This window comes from Mytilus galloprovincialis, chromosome 8 (genome assembly GCF_965363235.1).
Source record: "Mytilus galloprovincialis chromosome 8, xbMytGall1.hap1.1, whole genome shotgun sequence".
Lineage (NCBI taxonomy): Eukaryota > Metazoa > Mollusca > Bivalvia > Mytilida > Mytilidae > Mytilus > Mytilus galloprovincialis.
Window position 1 is genome coordinate 47,299,852 of NC_134845.1, and position 10,539 is coordinate 47,310,390.

The following is a 10,539-nucleotide window of genomic DNA, read 5'->3' on the forward strand; positions in this document are numbered from 1 at the left end:
AAGTAAGTCAATATAATTGCATTGTACGCAAGGTGAGTGGTGCAATATCGATCGTTTATTATTTATGTTCGCACAGATTTTTTTTACTGTTTTCAAGTAAAGGAGTAGGTTCAAAAAGACCCCTTTTTGGCCCCAAAATATAGCAGTTTTACAAAATTGTTTAAAATGTAAACCTTTACTTATTTATTGGACAGTAGAATGCTTTTGCTACATAAATATGGGCTGTTTTTGACAATACAATGCACATATATCCTGTACTAGCACCATTAAGTCATGCTAAATTACTGAAATCCTCATAATTCTAGCCTTTTAGTTAAATTTTAGACGGTTTTCGTGTAAAACGAAAGTGGCCGCATTCGTGTTCATCCTTAATATTAAAATGTAAGTTGTATTTTATGATAATACATAACATATACAGTCCTTGGATGGTGTAAACTTCCCACTAACACCATACAGCATTACACCATACACCATACACCATTACACCATACACCTTGTACCATTACACTATACACGTTACACCATTGCACCATACACCTTACACATTACACCATACACCATTCCCCATTCTATCTACACGATCCGAAATTACCCATAATGCAATTAAATTTTAAATATTAAGATTATTTTTATTGTTTATGTTTACAATCCGAAAAATTAAAATAGAAAGAACTTAGTTTTCAACCAATGAAATGTTGTACACAGTTCTTTCACACCATTCCCGATCGCACGTTACACAATCACACCATTCCTCATACACCATTACACCATTCCCCTTACACTATACACCATAGCACCATACACCTTACACCATTGCACCATATACCATACACCATTACACCATACACGTTTTTTTGGGAAGTTTACACCATCCAAGGGCTGTATAAAGGTTGAGGATGAACACGGATGCGGCCACTTTCATTTTTACCAAAAACCATCTGAAAAGTGACATTTTTCGGCATATTAGGTAGATTTTTCATATTTGAGCTTGAATCGGATCGTTTTTAATGACTAAATCTGTTAAAATCTTTCACATAAATTAATTAATTCAAATAAAATAGACACTTCAGTGTTTAAAAAGTGGTCAAAATCTTTCGTCAGATGAACCTGAAATTTGAGGCCAAAATCGGTCCTTACCGGACCTACTCCTTTCGCAGAGACTTCCGTTAAAAATTACCGTTAAATTGTTCTCATCCGGAATATGTAATTGTGTAATATTTGCCACTGCGGGGCCATATTTAAACACAATGTTTATCAATGATCGGTACAAGCTTCACTGTATTTTAAAGATGACATAACAAAATGCTGCTCATGAAAATTCGGGCGGACATTTTCTTCAAAAAGTTTTAATTTTACAAACATGATTAATAACTACAACTTTTATATTAATTTATCTTATTTCAGGATGAAAAACTTGCAGAACAGGGACATACAGTCGAATCCAGGTTGGCAGACATAACTGACTATGAAATTGAAATACTGAGGGGAAAAAATTATAACATAAACAAAAACACAAAGAAAGCCACAAATGGGCAGGTAATGTCTATGAAGACGGGAAGAATTCTAAAATTGGTAGTGGATTCATTCTACCAGATCTAAAGGATTTGTCTGTTCCAAGATATAAACAGTATTTTGGGGGAATTTGTAGTAGAAGTTCGAAAAAAAATGGAGAGGCATATCCCACAAAGACACTTTATCCTTCTAAGTGGAATGCTGTCACAAGGTGTTTCTAACCAGAACTTTTTGAACGTGCCTGATGACAGATTTCTGAGGAAAATTCCGTAGGCTGTCGAGTAACAGTTCTTTTCAGAGCGATGTTTTCAATTTTGTATCAAAGATGTGAACTTTAGAAATATTCTATTTTTTAACATGAAATAATTATAATAAAGCTGTTCAAATAAATGTATGATCAATTATTTGTCTCTGTATTTCTCTGTATAAAGTTATGACATAACTTTTGGATTATATAACATTTATTTTTGTCATAGATATTTTTGACAATAACATTCATTTATCGCAAGTACTGAATTTGATACTTCTAACTGCATGACAATTATATTGATCAAATGAATGATTTTAATAACAACAAGAACTATCTTTAAAAAAGATATCCGACGTATTTAAATTTGAGTATACGTTTAAAACTATCATTTCGATAACCTTCAGAAGCACAAAGATAACACTTAAATAACGTTTTCTTTGTTTGTGTTCAGTATTCTCGGTCCTCGTATCTTTCTGTTTACATTCACCAAAACCCCGCGGAAATCTCACATGCGTAGGTGCGTTCTAAAAGTCATGTACGTTCGTACAACAAAGTTTACATTAAAAATCATATAATTGTCCCGATTAAACAGCTGTCACGGATGAAAAGAGCTATTGGAGAAACAATTATTTTAATAAAAATATAAATCTTTGTAAGATCTAGTTCAAATATTTATAGTTTTTCACTTGCTTTCCATCACGATATAATTAACGAGACGTTTTTTCAAACACAACCAAATCACCCACCATGACAGCATTTTGTCCAATCACAGAAATGATTTTCGAGCATGCGTATTCTGTTGCCATAGTTAAACGTCCTTAAGTTCAAAGGGCACAAACCGAAACTATACCGACTACGTCGGAAAAAGACGGGTACGTTATTGATTGTAATGCTACTACATTTGTTGTGTATGTTTTCTATTCTGATGTTTTATAAGTGACAAATTTTTATTTCCGAGTATATACCTTTGTAGATACATGTATGCACTTCATATGTCTTCCAAAAGGGAGAATAACAAATATCTGTAGTAGCAATGGAATCAACAAATGTACATTACTGGACAATGGATTTGAACATAATGACATTGGCGTAAAGTACATGACTTTTTTGTGACCTATGCAGTATAATTGAAAAAATTATGGTTACCTGACCTGTGCTTTATCCATATCATACCACAGCAAGATCATGTGACGGGATTGCTTCCCTTAGAACATTTGGTAGATACTTAGTCAGCCGTAAGCGGTTGAGCTAAGGAAGTACTTCTTTAGCTCAGTCGGTTAGCGCGCTGCCTTGTAACACAGAGGTCCCGGGTTCGAGTCCCGGTGGAGACGAGCAATTTGTAATGAAATTCGTGCTCTCCGGTTACATTGGCGCCCAGAGGGCATGTGTTGCGAGGTAGTGGGTTGCACAGGCCCTGTCCTCAAAACACATGCCAAATACACTGCTCATTGGAAGCTAAAGCATGTGACGCAAATAAATATCTTCTCTTGTCCACATAGTAAATGTAAGCAGAAATATGCAGAGAAGTGGAAAACAGGGGCGTAGCTAGGTATTTAGTCAACTGTAGGCACCAATCGGCAGGGGGTCTGGGGGCCACTGAAGGCCCCAAGCAGGTCCAGGGCTGAGCCCTGGTAGGGGTTCAGGGGGAGCGAAGCCCCCGACGGAAAACGGATTTCAGCGTTTTAGCTGCAAAATTTTATGTACAAAAATGTTAAATTTACTGGTTATTTAATTATGATAATTATAATATACATGATGAAAAGTTCGAAGAATTATGAATAATGTACCATAACATCTGACTGGTGAATTAAATAACGCAGTGCAATCCGTAATATAACAATTATTTACAATATGCATCGCTCAGCGTAGATAAGCGTATCCCTTTAATTTGGCAGTTGTGTTTAGTATTATCATATCTATTCCGTTCTGATTGATATATACGTTTAACTTAATTAATAGAACATATTGACGATCCTTCTTTAAAAAAAAAAGAATAGGCACGTAAACACTGATACTACTATATATATAACAGAACTATCCTTTTGGCTATAGACATCAACCATCACTCTTTTGAATCTTAAACCTTCACCCTAGCCACACAAACACATACAGACATAGTCGATGCCTAACAAAATTCAAGAAATTCGTATTTCTTTATATCCTCTACTGTAAAATCCCTACCTGCTTAGAAATTTTGAATAATTGTGGCCATTACACGCAAATCCCTACCTGCTTAGTAATTTTGATTAATTGTGGGCATTACACGCAGATTTGAGAGTACTCAAAATTACTGGAAGCCAGTTGATTGATTGGTTTTTTTTTTACATCCAGTGTCAAATATTTATGCAAGTTCAGGACCGTTGAAATTTTTCTTTGCAATAAATACAACTTGGAGCTAGGTCCTATAATAGGTGTCGTCCAGGACGAAGGTCTGGAAATTTAAAAATGACATGCATTGGAAAATAAGGGATTATTGGATAGGAGCAGAAATTTTGTCTTTCGGTAGACCAACTGCGAACTCCTCAAAGAGTTGCATTCTCTTTACAACTAGGCATCGGATTTAATGTCCCCATTCTGATCAGACGTGGCTGGGTATTTATACATACTGCATAGCCAAACGGACGACCAACATCGGCAAGTCGGGTGAAGACAAAGTGGAAAGCCAGCAGTTGAAAACTAACAACAACTAATTTTAAGCTCATGTGTCTAAGTTGAGGTTCATTCAAGTTTTTGTTGATAATTATAGCGAAATGATCTGAACCAAAGTTCTAGTTCATAGTTTCTATATAAGGTAAAATCGTAAAAACATTCAATTCTATCCAATATTCCATTCACTAAGGACGAGAGACTAGTGTACACATGGCATTCGATAATTAAAGAGTTTTGAAACTTCACCGGCTTTCATCTACAGATAACGTTGTAAATATTTTTTTTTAACAAAAAAAATGTTAAAAAAAATATTTTGTGAAAAAAATATGTGTAGGCACGTGCCTAAAGTGCCTAACGGCAGCTACGCCCCTGGAAAATGAACAGACATCTAAAGTCAACACATAAATATAGTTCAGAGATGGTTTCAGCCATTCAAATACCTGTTTCAAAGGAAGAAAACATGCACTATGTTTGTCCTGGAAATGTGCTCTATCGTAAAGTTTCTAAAGTAAACACAGAAGCAAGGGACGCCGCTAGGAAGGCTAGACAGGATTTTATTAGAGAACAAAATTTACCGGTTCGTGATCAACCATGTCAACCGTCCGGAGATTTACAAGTGTGTAGAGGCCACTATGTGGATTTTAATAATAACTTAACAGAAGCTAAGGTTGTTAAGGTTTATGTACCCTTCTGTAGCCATTTTTGTACGAATTTTTCAAACCTCAATTGTATCAAAACTAAAGATATAATAAATAATAGAGATAGGCCATTTAGTACATGTTCCAACGGGAAACTTGATGTAAAGCATTTTTTTTTTACCGTTTCATTGCATTTGATAGAAAAAGAGGACTTTGTGGCAAATAAATCAAGATTTTTATAGAAAATATGAGAAAAAAAAAAAAAAAAAAAAAAAAAAAAAAAAAAAAAAAAAAAAAAAAAAAAAAAGTTAATATGACCACTTGGATTTATCATTAATCCACCATTCGTTTATTACACTTGGATTTATCATTAATCCGACCAATAAATGAAGTCTCTACAAAAATAAGTTTCTAAAATGTAGACTTTTCACTCTTTTGAACAAGTTTCTAGCAATTTATAGATTAATAATTCTTATATCATTTGCATATCTATAAATACTTGAATTGGATTGGTCAATTCGAATTTTTCTCTTGGTTTACACTTCGATAAACCATGTTTCCGAAACTACTTTCGTAATCTATTCATGCGCGATACACATTCTTGCGGGGATACTGAGATTTTCAGAAAATTGCGATTATAAAACAATTGCATAACAGTTGTTTCTATTCTAATGCATATATAACAAACAAAAAAAAAGAAATAAAACAAATGCACTAAAGCTTCGAAAGTGTATAAAAATAAAATTTAAATAAAATTCCGCGAAATTTCATGAAGGATTTGCCGAATTTACGTCTTGGCATAACACGACGTCATACGGGTGGAATTTTTCAAGGGAAAGATTATTTGTTACATGTACGCTTCAAATTCGGATAATATTTAATTAAAATGAAGTTTTTGAGGAAGGTGCTATATTTCATTTTAGATTCTGATGCATTTATCGGACATTTATGGTTTTTAAAAAGATGGCGGCGTACTCTTTAGTTACGACATGCCATTGTACTTTTGATGGCAAATATAACAGCCATCAAACAAATAATGTAAATTAATAATCGCGTATGTTTGGCTGAAGAATTATAAGGATTAAACACATTTTTTCTAGAGGTTATTGATGTGTAAACCGGGTCTCTTACTCACAAACTTAACATAAAAGTCCTTCGGACTTTTATTCAGTTTGTGAGTTAATCGCCCCGGTTTACACATCAATAACCTCTAGAAAAAATGTGTTTAATCCTATATAAACTTCACTTTAAAACTTTAGGAAAAACATTTAAAATGTAGCTTAATATTTAACTTTCGCTAACTACCACAGTGTGTTCTCGCGGTTAATTATCCGTTAGGGTCGTGAGTGTTGTAGTCCTTGCCAGTACTACCTATGTTTACTACTAAATTTACATTTTGAGAATACTGTTAAATATTTATACAGATATATTTTGTTAAACTGTTACACTTGTTTTTACACTTGTTATATTTCACATAGTGATAATAAAGTATGTAAAACTTATTGAAATTAGAGTCTCATTGCCAATATCATACGTCTCAGTACAACAAGGAAGAACCAGTCTGGTTGCACATAACACAAAAGTACATCACTTGTCGCATCCGTCGTCAGTCTGTCAGTCTGTAGTTGTGGCAATATCAGACATTTTAGTAGTCAGCAGGGTTTGGTGACGCATAGCCGCCCGACCCTCCTGTTACAATCAAAAGGATTTTGCCTATGTAATGTCTTAACTTAATGATGTTCGACCTCCGTTTTAAAACAACAAAGCTTTCAAAAGGCTTCTATAAATTAATTATTTACATTGCATATGAATAACGGAACCTATAGACTTGTGTGTTTTTTTGTTTTTTTTTAGATTGATTTATTGGTTGAATGCTAGTTGTGTAACGCCCAGTGGCAAACATTTCATGCATCATATAAGTTTAAGACGATAATAAATGAACTACAGATACAATAGATATGTGCAGTAATAGAGACCAGTCGGAATGTAGTTCGGAACAGTTTGACTTCAACTGGAAAATTAGGGAACACTAGATTGGGACAAAAATTCTACAAATGGACCTTCAACGATTTGCTGCGAGTATGACTAACTTGCGAGAGTGCTTATGTGTTATAAAGTTGTAGGAGAAAAATTGAGATAAGCGGGCAAAATTTTTAATGTCAATACACGAATTAAACTAAAGGATTCTGAATATTACTTATTTCATAAGTCTGATTACACCTCCTCTTTTATACGAAAAAATTTCTTTAGCCTGTCATCTGCAAAAGGTATAAGTATTACATTTTCTCTTTTAACCCAGCCATTAAAACTGAAATCTGGTGTACAAATTATCCAAGGGTTACATGTGTATACACTTTTTCAACGATGATTTCAATCAGGGACATTAATTATTTATTTACCAACTAAATAAAAATAAGATTTTTGCTTGTTCAATCATTTTTGAAAGTGCAATAGTAAAGAAATTATTTGATTTTAGCAGCACATTTGGTTTATACAATAGTTCAGACAATTTTATCTAAATCAGCTAAGGTTCGCTGATGAATTATATAGGGTAAAATCCAAAGTTCTTTATTCATATGGTTTGCACCACGTGCCTTTGGCCCTTTTGATTAAATTAATTCCCTTAGTTGTAGATTGAAAATATAATTTATATCAAATCTGCGGATAATCCAGTCCATTTCCATCTTGGGTCTAAAATTAAGGTGTGTTTGAAAACTTGGTTGTGTAATTCTAAGAAAATGCTTAAAATTTGACTTTTTACGAAATGGGAAGGATGAAATCATCATGTTTTAAAAAGAATTTTACCGAAATCTTGCGGCAGGTACGATACAATTTGTTTCACTTGAACTTTCAACATAAACGGTGTTTCCCTATATGCGGACAAATAATGAGCAATATCTGTATTTGTATTTGAATCTTTTTTTAAGATTTTGCGTTATTTATTATAGCAATTATACTAGAATGGTTGCGCTTCCGATTTTCCGACGTAAAAGGCCGAAAGTCTTCAAAGCAGACAATGGTCTTTTGTCCATGGACAGAAGCCAAAAAAAATCTGTACAATTCACCTATATACATGTATATGCGAACAAATTGTTGATTCGACAAAGGAATGTCATTTTGGCATTTATATTAAAGAGGTATGTATACTCCAATTGTAATTGACGTCGTCTTGTAAAATAAAAATGGCCGCTATGCAAATAAGAAAAGTACCTCAAATTTTGCAAAATCATGTTATTTACTTAGAAGTGAAGTTTTGTTTTATATTTGAAAAATAAAACGTCTAGATATTGATAAAATTCACTTACAAGTAAATAATTTGATCTCTTTGAATCAGTAGCCATGTGACCTTCAATTCAACCCTTTACCAGGGTTGAGTTCAATATCGTAGCAGCTACGTAGCCGCTTCGTAGCTGCTATCAATATTTATTGGGTTGCGTTCACTATTGTAGCGGCTACACAGGGCTACGTAGATTTATGACTATTGAACGAGCAGCTAGCCTAGTTGCTAAGTAGATATTGATAGCTGGGTTGAGGTCAATATCGTAGCAGCTACGTAGCGGCTACGTTGCTGCTATCAATATTTATGTAGTAGCTAGTCTATATCTACACGTTCAATAGGCAAAATCTACGTCGCACTACGTAGCAGCTACGATTTTGAACACGACTATATCTGAAGATGTGTTACGCATGTATAAAGCTATTAAAAGGACAAAATGTCAACATTGAAAGTGAGACAAGGATGAACCGATCAAATTAAATCATCTTTGATATACAGGGTTGCGTTCAATATCGTAGCGACTACGTAGTGCTACGTAGATTTGACTATTAAACGTGTAGCTATAGACTAGTTGCTACATATATATTGATAGCAGCTACGTAGCCGCTACGATATTGAACTCAACACTACTGAACGAGTAGCTATCTTAGCTGCTATCAATATCTATGTCTATAGCAGCTAGGCTAGCTACACATTCAATAGTCATAAATCTACGTAGCACTAAGTAGCCGCTACGATATTGAACGCAACCCAGTATTTGTATTTTATCGTAGGATGCTAATTCTATGAATCAGAGGTCTGGAAAGGTATATAGAACTTAGGTATTCATTTTTATCAGAAAATATTCAGAACACTATGGAAAGAAATTATTTTACAGAATCCTCAGATCTACATATACACATTTGCCGAGTAGAACTATCTTTATGACGATATTCTATATAACAGGGTTGAGTTCAATATCGTAGCAGCTACGTAGTGCTACGTAGATTTTGACTATTGAACGTGTAGGTATATACTAGTTTCTACATAGTTATTGATAGCAGCTACGTAGCCGCTACGTAGCTGCTACGATATTGAACTCAACCCAGTCTTGATTCTGAGAACATAAGAATTAACTATAAAAATAAGTTTAACATGATACCGAATAGCATAGCTACCGATTTCCGATTTGTTGGCACAGAGGGTTACCATTTTTGTTTCTTGTAATTGTCACAGTAAAACTGGTTTATACAGTTAGCAGTTAAGTCTTCATCCATCTGGGATAGTTCCTCATCTGACTGTGACTGTTCATTATTTTCAAAATTGAATATTATGGTGTCCTCTGTCAAATTTGAGAAAACTGAACTAACTCTGGCATCACATATCTCGTGTCTGAAAACCCTTTCTGTTCCTCCATCAGCCATAGATTGTATTATGTATTGCCTAACAGCATTTTGTTCCATGAAGTGGTCTGTTATTTTATAAGATGCCCCTTTATAATCTACTCTGAGTCCAATTTTCAACGGCGATACTGTGTATCTATTCATTTTGACAGCAGACGATGAATCATCGAACATGTGCATTTACATGGGAGGTTTACTAAATGGACGGAACAGCCATAACAACGATACCGGTTGCAGCCATTTGCAGGCATTTTCATATTAAATAAGGTTTTAAAAACGACTAGAGGGCAATTATATAATGTTTTATGTCAATAACTAATAGATTTTATGTAAGCAGATAAAATATATTGAATTTTATGAAGATAAAAATGAAAACAACGAGAATGCAGATAGTCAGTTTATGCGCATGTGTCAAACATATTTTTTGTGCTGATTAGTACACAACTTTGTTTACAAAGCGTAATAGGGACGTCATATTAGAATATTCATGTATTTCCCGTGTCTGAGGCAAATATGAAGATTTGTTCACACAAGAAAAATCATATTTGAAGAGGGCATTACCCGAGGATAATATGACTTTTCGAGGGTGGACAAATCTGCATATCTTATGAAGCCAAGAGAAATGATTCTTTGTATTCCACTGCCTATACCTTTTTTTGCTTCTGAAAGTAAAATTTGCATAATCTGTTTAAAGGGAAATCACACTATTTATACTACTAATAATAAATCATTGAAATTTTGCATGTAGACTGATCATACTTATTACAATATTTTAGGCGAAAAAAAAATTGGGGTCACCGATGTTATTTTCGAGATATGACGTCATCAAAA